The following is a 9,957-nucleotide window of genomic DNA, read 5'->3' on the forward strand; positions in this document are numbered from 1 at the left end:
CCATAGGGAAGGTCGTAAGTCAGATGCATGCACAATGGGGTATTGAGTGTAAGCTTAAAGATCTATGTCTTGCATTACCGAGTCTGATTAAGCTTGGGGCTATAGAAAGCCCAGTGGATATCCTCCATTCGGGCATGTGGGATAATTGTACAAAAGCTCTGGCCGAGGAAGCTATGTCCTCAAGCTCAGGGAAAGCCCTAAAATCGTGTGGCAGAGTTATGCAGGCTCTGCAAAAAGCTTGACAAGAGCAAGAAACCTGGAAAGCCACGCAAACTTGTTTATTAGCCATGCCGCAGCTGGGGGTGGGCGCGGCGATGCAAACCACGGAGGATCTTGAACCGGGCGAGCGTGTGGAGGTGCGAACGCCGGAACCCCCTCAGCGAGCCGACTCACCATCAGAGGGGGGGGGACACGCGCGGGCGTTCTGGCAGGGGCTAGCAGAGGAGGCGTGGAACGCGGCCGGATTGTCAGACCCCATAGGGATTGATAAAAACTCCCCCCCACCCTATGCATTTGAAAATTGCGCCGAACCACGTGTTCAGGGTGGAAAGGAAGACGCGGAGGGTGGAAATGCTGTTAGCCTGCTTAACAACGCATGCGCAGGCGAGCAGGGAGAAGGGGCGGCCCTCGCGGAGGAGCGTAAGACCAATCAGAGTGCTCAGTTCACATTAGGTCCCTTTAGGGCAAGGACCTCCCCCAGCAGGAGTCGGGGGGACCCCAGGGGAAGGGAACGGCCCGACCCCCGCAGGAAGGGGCGGGTTGGGAGCCCGAGAAAACGGCAGAGCAGCCCGGAAACGTCCGGCCAGTCGACTTCCAGCTCGGACTCTGATTCGAGCTCTGAGTTCGAGAGGGGATTGGAGGATTCCGACTTGGATTCTAGTTTTAACAGAGAGAGAGCAGCGGCATGTAAGGTCACTAGCCACAGCGCTCCCGCGTGGGTGAAGGGGTTATCAGAGAAAGACCGAACCCCGCTTATAGACTGGCGGAAAATAAAAATAATGTGCGCAGAGTGGGCTCCGTCTGCGACACTGGTGTTCCCGGTCCATGTGGGGGGGGCAGGCAGAAATCAAAGGACCTATTCCCCAGTAAATCCGAAAGACGTGCAGGCAATTATTAAAGCGATTGCGGACAAGGGAATTAATTCTGCCATGGTTTCCACACTCATTGACAGCGTTTTTGGAGGGGATGACATGCTACCTTTTGATATTAAGCAGAGTTGCAGGATGATTTTTGATGGGGCAGAGATGATCGTTTTTAAACAGGAGTGGGAGGACAACTGTATAAAGCAGCTGGCTTTGGTAACCGGAGCTGACCATCCACTGCACGGCTCCAGCATACAGAGGTTAATGGGAACAGACCCCACTATGATCACCCCCCAGGCGCAGGCTGAGGGCCTGCGGGCCCATGAGGTCATGACAACAACCCATGCTGCCCGATAAGCCCTCTGTGTTGCTTCCAAAGTAATAGCCAAACCCTCCCCATGGTCCTCTATAAAACAGAGTGAGAGTAAGAGCTTCACTCAGTTCGTGGACCATCTTCAGGCAGCATTAGATTCCTCTGCATTACCCTCAGAGGCGAAGGGTCCTGTTCTGGCAGAATGCCTACGCCAGCAATGCAACTCAGCCACCAAGGACATTTTAAGATCACTGCTGCAGGGGTCTAATATAGCTGCCATGATCAGACACATTGCAAAGGAAGAACATCTAGCTCCCATCCAAGCAGCAGTCCAATCTGCAATAACCAGTGTGATGGCATGCCTTAAGTGTGGCCAGGCAGGCCACTTGGCAGTAAACTGCCCCCAGCCAAGATGCCAATCAGCAGCTGCTCCACCACGCCAGGGGGGACTTAGGGGACTGTGCTGGGCATGTGGAAGGAAGGGGCATTTAGATAAGGAATGCAGATCCAGGCCTCATGGAAACGGGAGAGGGAGGGGGCAGCCAGGCCGTATCCAGCCTCCTCCCACCTGGAACATGCAGCGGCCCAGCTACAGCAACCCCCAGTGGGGCAGGGGACCCTCATACCCCATGCCCCCACAGGGAGCAGTCAGTTTCGCACCCCTGCCAGTAGCACAATGGCAGAGTTGTGCAGCACCGCCAGCAGTACTTTCGCATTCTGCACCACCACAAGCTGCGCTGGTGCCACAGGGCCAGCAGGGGATGCCCCAGAGCGGGATCTCTGGGTGGCCCTGGCCATGAAAATAGGGAAGGAACCCCTGATGGTGTGGGGGACATGCCGCCTTTATGGCAGCCAAGATCCACACGTCATAGGGTTTCAGTTTTGGGCGGACACAGGATCAGACTGCACGATTTTTCCCCAAGCGCATTGGCCCGGACATTGGCAATTCAAAGAAGTCCCTCCAGTGAATGGAGTGGGAGGGCAGTCCCGGGCATGGAAAAGCACCCAGCTGGTGGCTATAACACTTCACACGAAAAAGGGACCAGAACAGACAGTAGCAGTCTACCCCTACATTTTGCAAAATTCTCCACCCCTGATAAGAAGGGATGTCCTTGCTATGCTAGGAGTCAGGATTACAAATTTATCATAAGGGCCACTGCCGTACCCACTGCCGTACACCCTCCGCTGCCAATCAAATTGACTTGGAAATCATCAGACCCCATATGGGTCAAGCAGTGGCCCCTGACAGAGCCTTGAGTGGCAGCCTTGCTGGAACTGGTCAACCGCGAACTGCAAAAGGGTCACACAGAACCCTCCACCAGCCCATGGAACACCCCTGTATTTGTGATCCCCAAAAGGTCTGGAGAAGGTTATCGTCTCATCCATGACCTGAGAGAAGTGAACAAGACGATCCGACCCATGGGCCCAGTCCAGACACTGCTACCCACGAACTCAGCCATCCCCGCAGGGCAGCCATGCACAGTGCTGGACATCAAAGACTGTTTCTTTTTGATACCCCTGCACCCTGAGGACAGAGAACGATTCGCCTTTTCCGTTGTGTTTCCAAACGGTGAGTGGCCCAACCTCCACTTCCAATGGCGAGTATTACCACAGGGCCTAGTAGACAGCCCGACCATATGCCAAATCACGGTGGACAAAGCACTAACGCCAGTCTGACACTCCTATCCCACTGCGACCATCATCCAGTACATGGACGACATCCTAGTCACTGCACCATCGGCAAGCCAAGTAGATCACCTGGTGTCCACAATCACGGAAACCCTTCAGGCCAACGGCTTCGAGATCGTGAGCGCAAAGATCAAGAGAGGACCCTGCGTGACCTTCCTGGGAGTGGGGATCACAAGCTCCTACGTAACCCCCCCCAAGGTGAAGGTCCATCGAGACATCAAGACGCTCGAGGACGTGCAATGCCTGGTGGCATCGCTGCAGTGGCTTCGCAGCATCGTCCTAATTCCTCCCGAGGTCATGGACCCTCTATATGACCTCCTGAAAGGAAAGCACCCCTGGGAACCCAAGGAGCTGGCGCCACAAGCAACGAGCTCCCTCAACTTCATCGAAAGCCAGATGTCCACTGGCACACTTGCCAGGTGGCATCCAGCCGTGTCCCTGGACCTATATGTCCACTTTACACCGAAGGGGGGAGTGGGAGCACTGGCCCAAGGACCTTCCGAAAAGTCCCGACCAATCCAATGGGTGGTCCTTGGAAGACCTGCTCGTGCATTTTCCCCGGGAATCAAACGCATCGCTAACCTCATCATGAAAGGCAGGAAACACCTTGAAACACCTAGCAACCAAGCCGACAAGCATCCACCTTCCTTTCCACAAGCAGCTGACCATGGAGTCAGCCACAATATCGGAGCACCTAGCTCTTGCTCTCACTGGCTTCAGAGGAGAAATCTCCTACTCCTCCAGACCACCCTGGACTCAGCTGCTGACCATTGTCGACATGGACATGCCGCCAAAGGTCATGGACCGACCGCAGCCAGGACCAATGGTCTTCACAGACGCTTCCTCCATGACTTCAACCGCAACAGCAGTGTGGCAGGCAGGAGAATAATGGCATTGCCTGTTGGAGAATTTTGCTCAGAAATGGCTTATAGAGTTTTGTTCAGACATGCCATAATAATATACAGCTGATGGAAAAGTAGAAGGCAGCTGTAAGCAGCAGTTCCCAAGCCTGTTTCCATAAATAACAAAAGTTCTCAGGCACGTTTATGTAAACAGCAGAAGTTCTCAGGTTGTTTTTAATAACATGTAAATATCTTATCCTTGGATAAGTTTTGGGAAAGCAAAAGTGACAAACATGGAAGCCTTGAGAACCGTTCACATCAGGGTGAGAAAACAAATCTTGGTTTCAATAACAAACCACAGGTATTGAAAACAAAAGGAGGGATTAATGTTCAATCTGTAACCAATGATGAGCTTGGGTTTTGCAATATGGATGAGCTTAATTAACACTGTTATAAAATGTGCCTGGTGGATCAACAAATCGGAGTTCGATGCTGATCAAAGGATGGGTCATCTCCCTTTGCTTTCTACAAATGGTGACACCTGATCGTGATACGGCAACACACCACGAAGGAGCGAAGAAAGGGGTCAGGCCCAAGCAGCCGGGGCGGCAGTAAACGCGACAAAAGGGATAAAAAAGAAGCTGAGACGAGTTGTGCCTTGGGTGATCGTAAAGGCGAGCCCAACTGATATGTGCTGCACCGACCTTGAAGAGGCTGCAATCAGCGCTGACGATTTTAGGTATGGAAAGGCAAGCAGCATATGAATTATTGACTGCCTTTTTACAAAAAAGGCAGGTTAAGGGGGTAGATTTGCAAAAGGAATTACCAGGACTTTTGGCTGACAGTTATGCTAGAGGGGTTTTCCTTAACCCCCATACGGTTCACGAGTTAACGGAATGGCATAAATTTGGTGATTTATTATGGGAGGCTACTTTAGATGATGATAAAACTGCCAAGAAGTTAGGTAAATTATGGAGGGTCATTCGCAATGAATTACTGCAGTTTCAGGCCGAAAAAGAGGCTGCCCAGCAGGCTAACGCCGCTCATGGGTGTAATAAAGGATACGATCAGGACAGGGGATTACCATTGGCCCCTGCAATGAGGACGGTTTTATTATCTGCTTCGCCGCCCTCTTCAGCAAGCCAGGCTACACAGAGCGCTTCTGAGGCTCCCGCACCCCCTGAACAACAGCAGCCATGGCAGAGACCCCCCGATCAGCTCCCGAAAATCAATCAGCCGATCCCTGGGGCGAAAAATGACCTAGCGGGGGCTATTGTAAGGGAACGGAGGGCTGCGCTTGCCAGAGATGCTATGAAAGGGGGGGATCGGGAGCTTATCAGCGTTGGTGCCAAACTGGCTTGTCCTGTTGTATCCACAGCACAGGAGGGAGGGGTCATGCAGGCTACTATTACAGATTTTGATTCGAAATTGCTGTCTCAACTGAGATCTACTGTTAGTCACTTTGAAGTGAAAAATGAGCCAGCCAAACAGATGTTAGATTATATTTTTGATGCCTACCTTCTCCTTCTGGAGAATGAGTGTCATGAGATAACTAAATTGATCTTATCTCAGCCCCAGCAATTGTTATTTAATGCTCATTGACAAGGGCTTGTAAATGAACGCGTAGCACAATTTGGGCTAGGGACCTCTCAGAATCAGGTGTTAGCTGCTCTTGCACCTCTTCAAGTGTCAGTCGCATTGGCACCAGCAAATAGAAGAGGCCGCATGAAATGTTACCGATGCGGAGGCATGGGTCACACGCCCCGGGAATGCCAGGCTGCAGGACTCTGGTGCTGGAGATGCTGATCGGACACTCATAATACGAGCGCTTGCAGACGGAAATCGGGAAACTTCCCCAGGAGTACAAACTGCAGTGACCAACAGAAGTCGTCGCTGCAGCATCAGCACCCTCTCCTGTCTCCAACCTGACACCACAGGGAGCCGCCATGGGGGGAGCGGAGCCGCTGCGGGGGGAGTGACCCGTGCCGCCACGGCTGTAGCGCGGACGGAGCGCGCGCCGCACCCAGCGCGGGGGGGTGGGTCGCCCGTTCTGACACAAGCAGCACGGGACTGAAGCGCTTTTCCAGCGCCAGCGTTTCTTCCTCCGACCCACAGCCGGTAAAAGCTTCAGTTTTAGACCTAACAGCCATAATAAATATGACTCTTGGCAATAAAAGAAGGGCTCCCTACTGCAATTAAGAAACCAGTGATAATAAATAAGCGACACCAAGGAGCATTATTATCCAGACGTTCCTTGCCTGTTATGCTGTCTTAAAATCACCTGTATTAACACAAACTTTAGATATCAGAAGTCCAAATAACTCAGTCGGTGAAACATCAGACTCTAAAATTATATTTTGAAAAATTTAAAAATGTTAAAAATGTGTTAGTGATTGTAGAAATAAGATGTAATGAGTGTGTTTTTTATATTTTTTAAGCTTTGTTTAGATGTGATAGATGTAAAAGTGAGCACTGAATTCAAAAGAATTTTTCCACAGGTATACCTTAAACAAACTTTTTATGTTTAAGTGCATTCAAGTATAAAAATGCTGCAGCAAACACGTGAAAAAAGTTGTTTTAGCTTAGTATTTTAGAATTAGGCCTGTAAGTAAGTTATAGTAAATGCTATATTATTTTTTTATAGCAAGTTTTATTTGTTGCTAAGTAGTTTAAGTTAAAATTATCTCTTAAGTCTTAGTAAGTTTAAGTGAAGTAGATTCTGTTAAAATTAAATTATATTAGGTTTAAGTTACGTAGAATTTAAAGTCAGTGAAGTTCTGTTAAAGTTAAGTGATTTTATATGTAAGTTTTCTTGATTTGAAAATCTATTAAGTTTAAGTTCTGTTAAGGTTTAGTTCTGTTGAGTTAAAGTTTTGTTGAGTTTAGTTTTTGTTAAGTTTAAGTAAAGATAGATTTAAGTAATGTTAAGTTCTGTTAAGTTTAAGTATTTTAAGTATTTTAAGTCTAAGTGGTATTAAGTTTTAGTGATGTTAGATAGATTTATGCTAGATGTTTATTTTATGATCTGCATTTGTTGGGACTATTTGTTTTGCTTGGCATCATTGATGTGGACCATATGGTCATGGCATATACCCCTTTTTCCCCACTTCAAATCAACAAAGGGACAGAGAATTCCTCAGCTGGTGACATTTGAGCCAAATGACTAAGGAATTACAGACTGTAAAAGGACAAGAGAGGGGAAAAATGGTTTTGAATCCACCGGAGGACTTACCTTACTGACTTTGAACTTTTCTGAGAAAGCCAAGAAAACGGGTGGACGTGGAATTTTCAAGCTTGTTGGACACTGGGGTCGATTCCAGCATTATTAGCCCTAGCTGTTTGCCTCCTCTCTGGGTTTGCATGAATGAAAACAGCTAACAGCCTTCTTTTCTTAGTCAAATTACCACCTACTGTGCAACGCCTGATAAGGCAGGACATTATGGCTCAGCTGGGGGTGGTTTTAACCCTTTGGGGTAAAAGCCATTGCTCGGACCGTGGCTGGGGAACCTTATGGAGATGCTGGGTGTGCTTGTGACGCTTTTGCTTGTTTTGCCTTGTATTTTTTGATTGTGTTCAGGATATGGTCAGCAGAATTAGGTGGAGGGGCCCTGGCAGACTGGCCTCCATGTGCATAAAAGAAAAAAAATGGGGAATTAGTTGGAGAATTTTGCTCAGAAATGGCTTATAGAGTTTTGTTCAGACATGCCATAATAATATACAGCTGATGGAAAAATAGAAGGCAGCTGTAAGCAGCAGTTCCCAAGCCTGTTTCCATAAATAACAAAAGTTCTCAGGCACGTTTATGTAAACAGCAGAAGTTCTCAGGTTGTTTTTAATAACAAGTAAATATCTTATCCTTGGATAAGTTTTGGGAAAGCAAAAGTGACAAACATGGAAGCCTTGAGAACCGTTCACATCAGGGTGAGAAAACAAATCTTGGTTTCAATAACAAACCACAGGTATTGAAAACAAAAGGAGGGATTAATGTTCAATCTGTAACCAATGATGAGCTTGGGTTTTGCAATATGGATGAGCTTAATTAACACTGTTATAAAATGTGCCTGGTGGATCAACAAATCGGAGTTCGATGCTGATCAAAGGATGGGTCATCTCCCTTCACTTTCTACAATTGCGTCAAAGCCTGTGAGCCCACACTGTCAGTGCAACAACTGGAGGCAGCAGCAGTGGTCTTGGCGTGTGGACTCTTCCAAGATGAACACCTCAACATTGTAACGGACTCTATATTCGTGGCAAGGCTCTGCCTAGCCATGGCAGGACCAGGTGTGTCAACATCTGCAGCAGCCCTAATGCTGGAAGAAGCACTCTCCTCGCGACAGGGCACCGTGTCAGTCATTCACATTAACAGCCACGACCCAGCCAAAGCTTACTTCCAGATTGGCAATGACAAAGTGGACGCCGCAGCAAAAGGCGTATGGACGTTGCAGGAAGCTCGTCAACTGCACGAGTCGCTCCACATCGGAGCCAAAGCACTGGCGAAGAGATGCGAAATCTCGACAGCAGACGCAAAACATGTGGTAGCCACCTGCCCTCATTGCCAGAAGACACCCCTATGTGGGGTCAACCTGAGAGGTCTCAAGCCTTCAGAGATCTGGCAGTCGGACTTCACCTTGTGTCAACTGCTGAAGCCCCGAGCATGGCTTGCAGTGACAGTGGACACTTATAGCAGAACAATCATAGCCACACAGCACCACAAAACTAACTCCAAGGCCACAATTCAGCACTGGCTGACAGCCATGGCTTGGCTTGGTATCCCCAAGCAGATCAAAACTGACAACGGTTCCAATTTCACCTCCAAACCAGTGCAAGAATTCGCCTCAAAATGGGGCATCACATTAGTGCAAGGTATCCCATATAACAGTACCCGGCAGGCCATAGTTGAGAGAGCAAATCAGACCCTGAAAACCAGGTTAGAAGTGTTGGCGAAAGCAGAGGGCTTTGCCAATTCCATTCCCTCAGGAGATCAGGCACGTATGTTGGCAACCGCTTTGCTAGCACTGAATCAATTCCCTAGGGGAGATGAAACAAACAGTCCTGTTCAAAATCACTGGGCCAACCAAACGCTAGAGGAGGGCCCACAGGTTGTAATTAGAAATGAGCTAGACGAATGGGAACGGGGCTGGAGGCTGATGCTCACGGGGTGAGGGTACGCAGCTGTCAAAAAGGACGGCAAAATCAGGTGGTGTCCACTTAAGTCAATCTAGCCCGACCTTCACAATGAGCAGAATGAGACTGACGAGAGTTGCGAGTTTCTGTTTACAGGACATGCTTGTGGGGCGTCCTCGTGATGCGTACATCCCCATTCCAGAAGAAAGTGACAGACCACCAAGCCGCCAGGCAGTGCCCGAGAGACCCGCATGGGTGAGACCCAAGCATCAACCGTGTTTCTGTGTGATTTTGCTGTTGGGGCTTGTCGCCAGAGGGCAAGCCAGCCCAGACCACTACCCCCATCGGCCATTCAGGTGGGTCATGCGACACCTTAGTAGCGACAAGGTGCTCAAAGAAATCACCACACCGAACGCCCCATCCTTCGTGCTCCGCATTACCGACCTGTTTCCAGGAAAACCAAAGGTAGACCTCAATTCCCCACATGCCACACACATGTACCTCTCCTACTGGTGCCCAGTTTCAAACCCAGGAAAAAGCTACTGCAATCACCCAGGGTGGGGATATTGTGGGCACTGGGGCTGCGAAACCATTGTTACAGATGCAAGACCGTCCGGGCCTGGGTGGGAGCCACAAGAGCCCAACAAATTCCTACAGTTCACCTGGGCACCCACCGGCTGCAAAACACCCGTCTTTTCCTCCAGGAAAGTTTCCATCGAAACCGCCATAAAATCCCTAGATTTCGGAAATGCACTGGCTATAACATGACGGTTTTCCAGCCAGATCACCCTAGTTGGGCCATAGGCAGAACGTGGACAGTAGTCCTTTAAGGGTCGAAAGACAGGGTGAATGTGTGAATTATCAGGCTCCAACCGTCGGTACCCCGAGTGGTTGGACCCAACAAAGT

Source organism: Melospiza melodia (genome assembly GCF_035770615.1).
Source record: "Melospiza melodia melodia isolate bMelMel2 chromosome 7 unlocalized genomic scaffold, bMelMel2.pri SUPER_7_unloc_1, whole genome shotgun sequence".
Taxonomy (NCBI): domain Eukaryota; kingdom Metazoa; phylum Chordata; class Aves; order Passeriformes; family Passerellidae; genus Melospiza; species Melospiza melodia.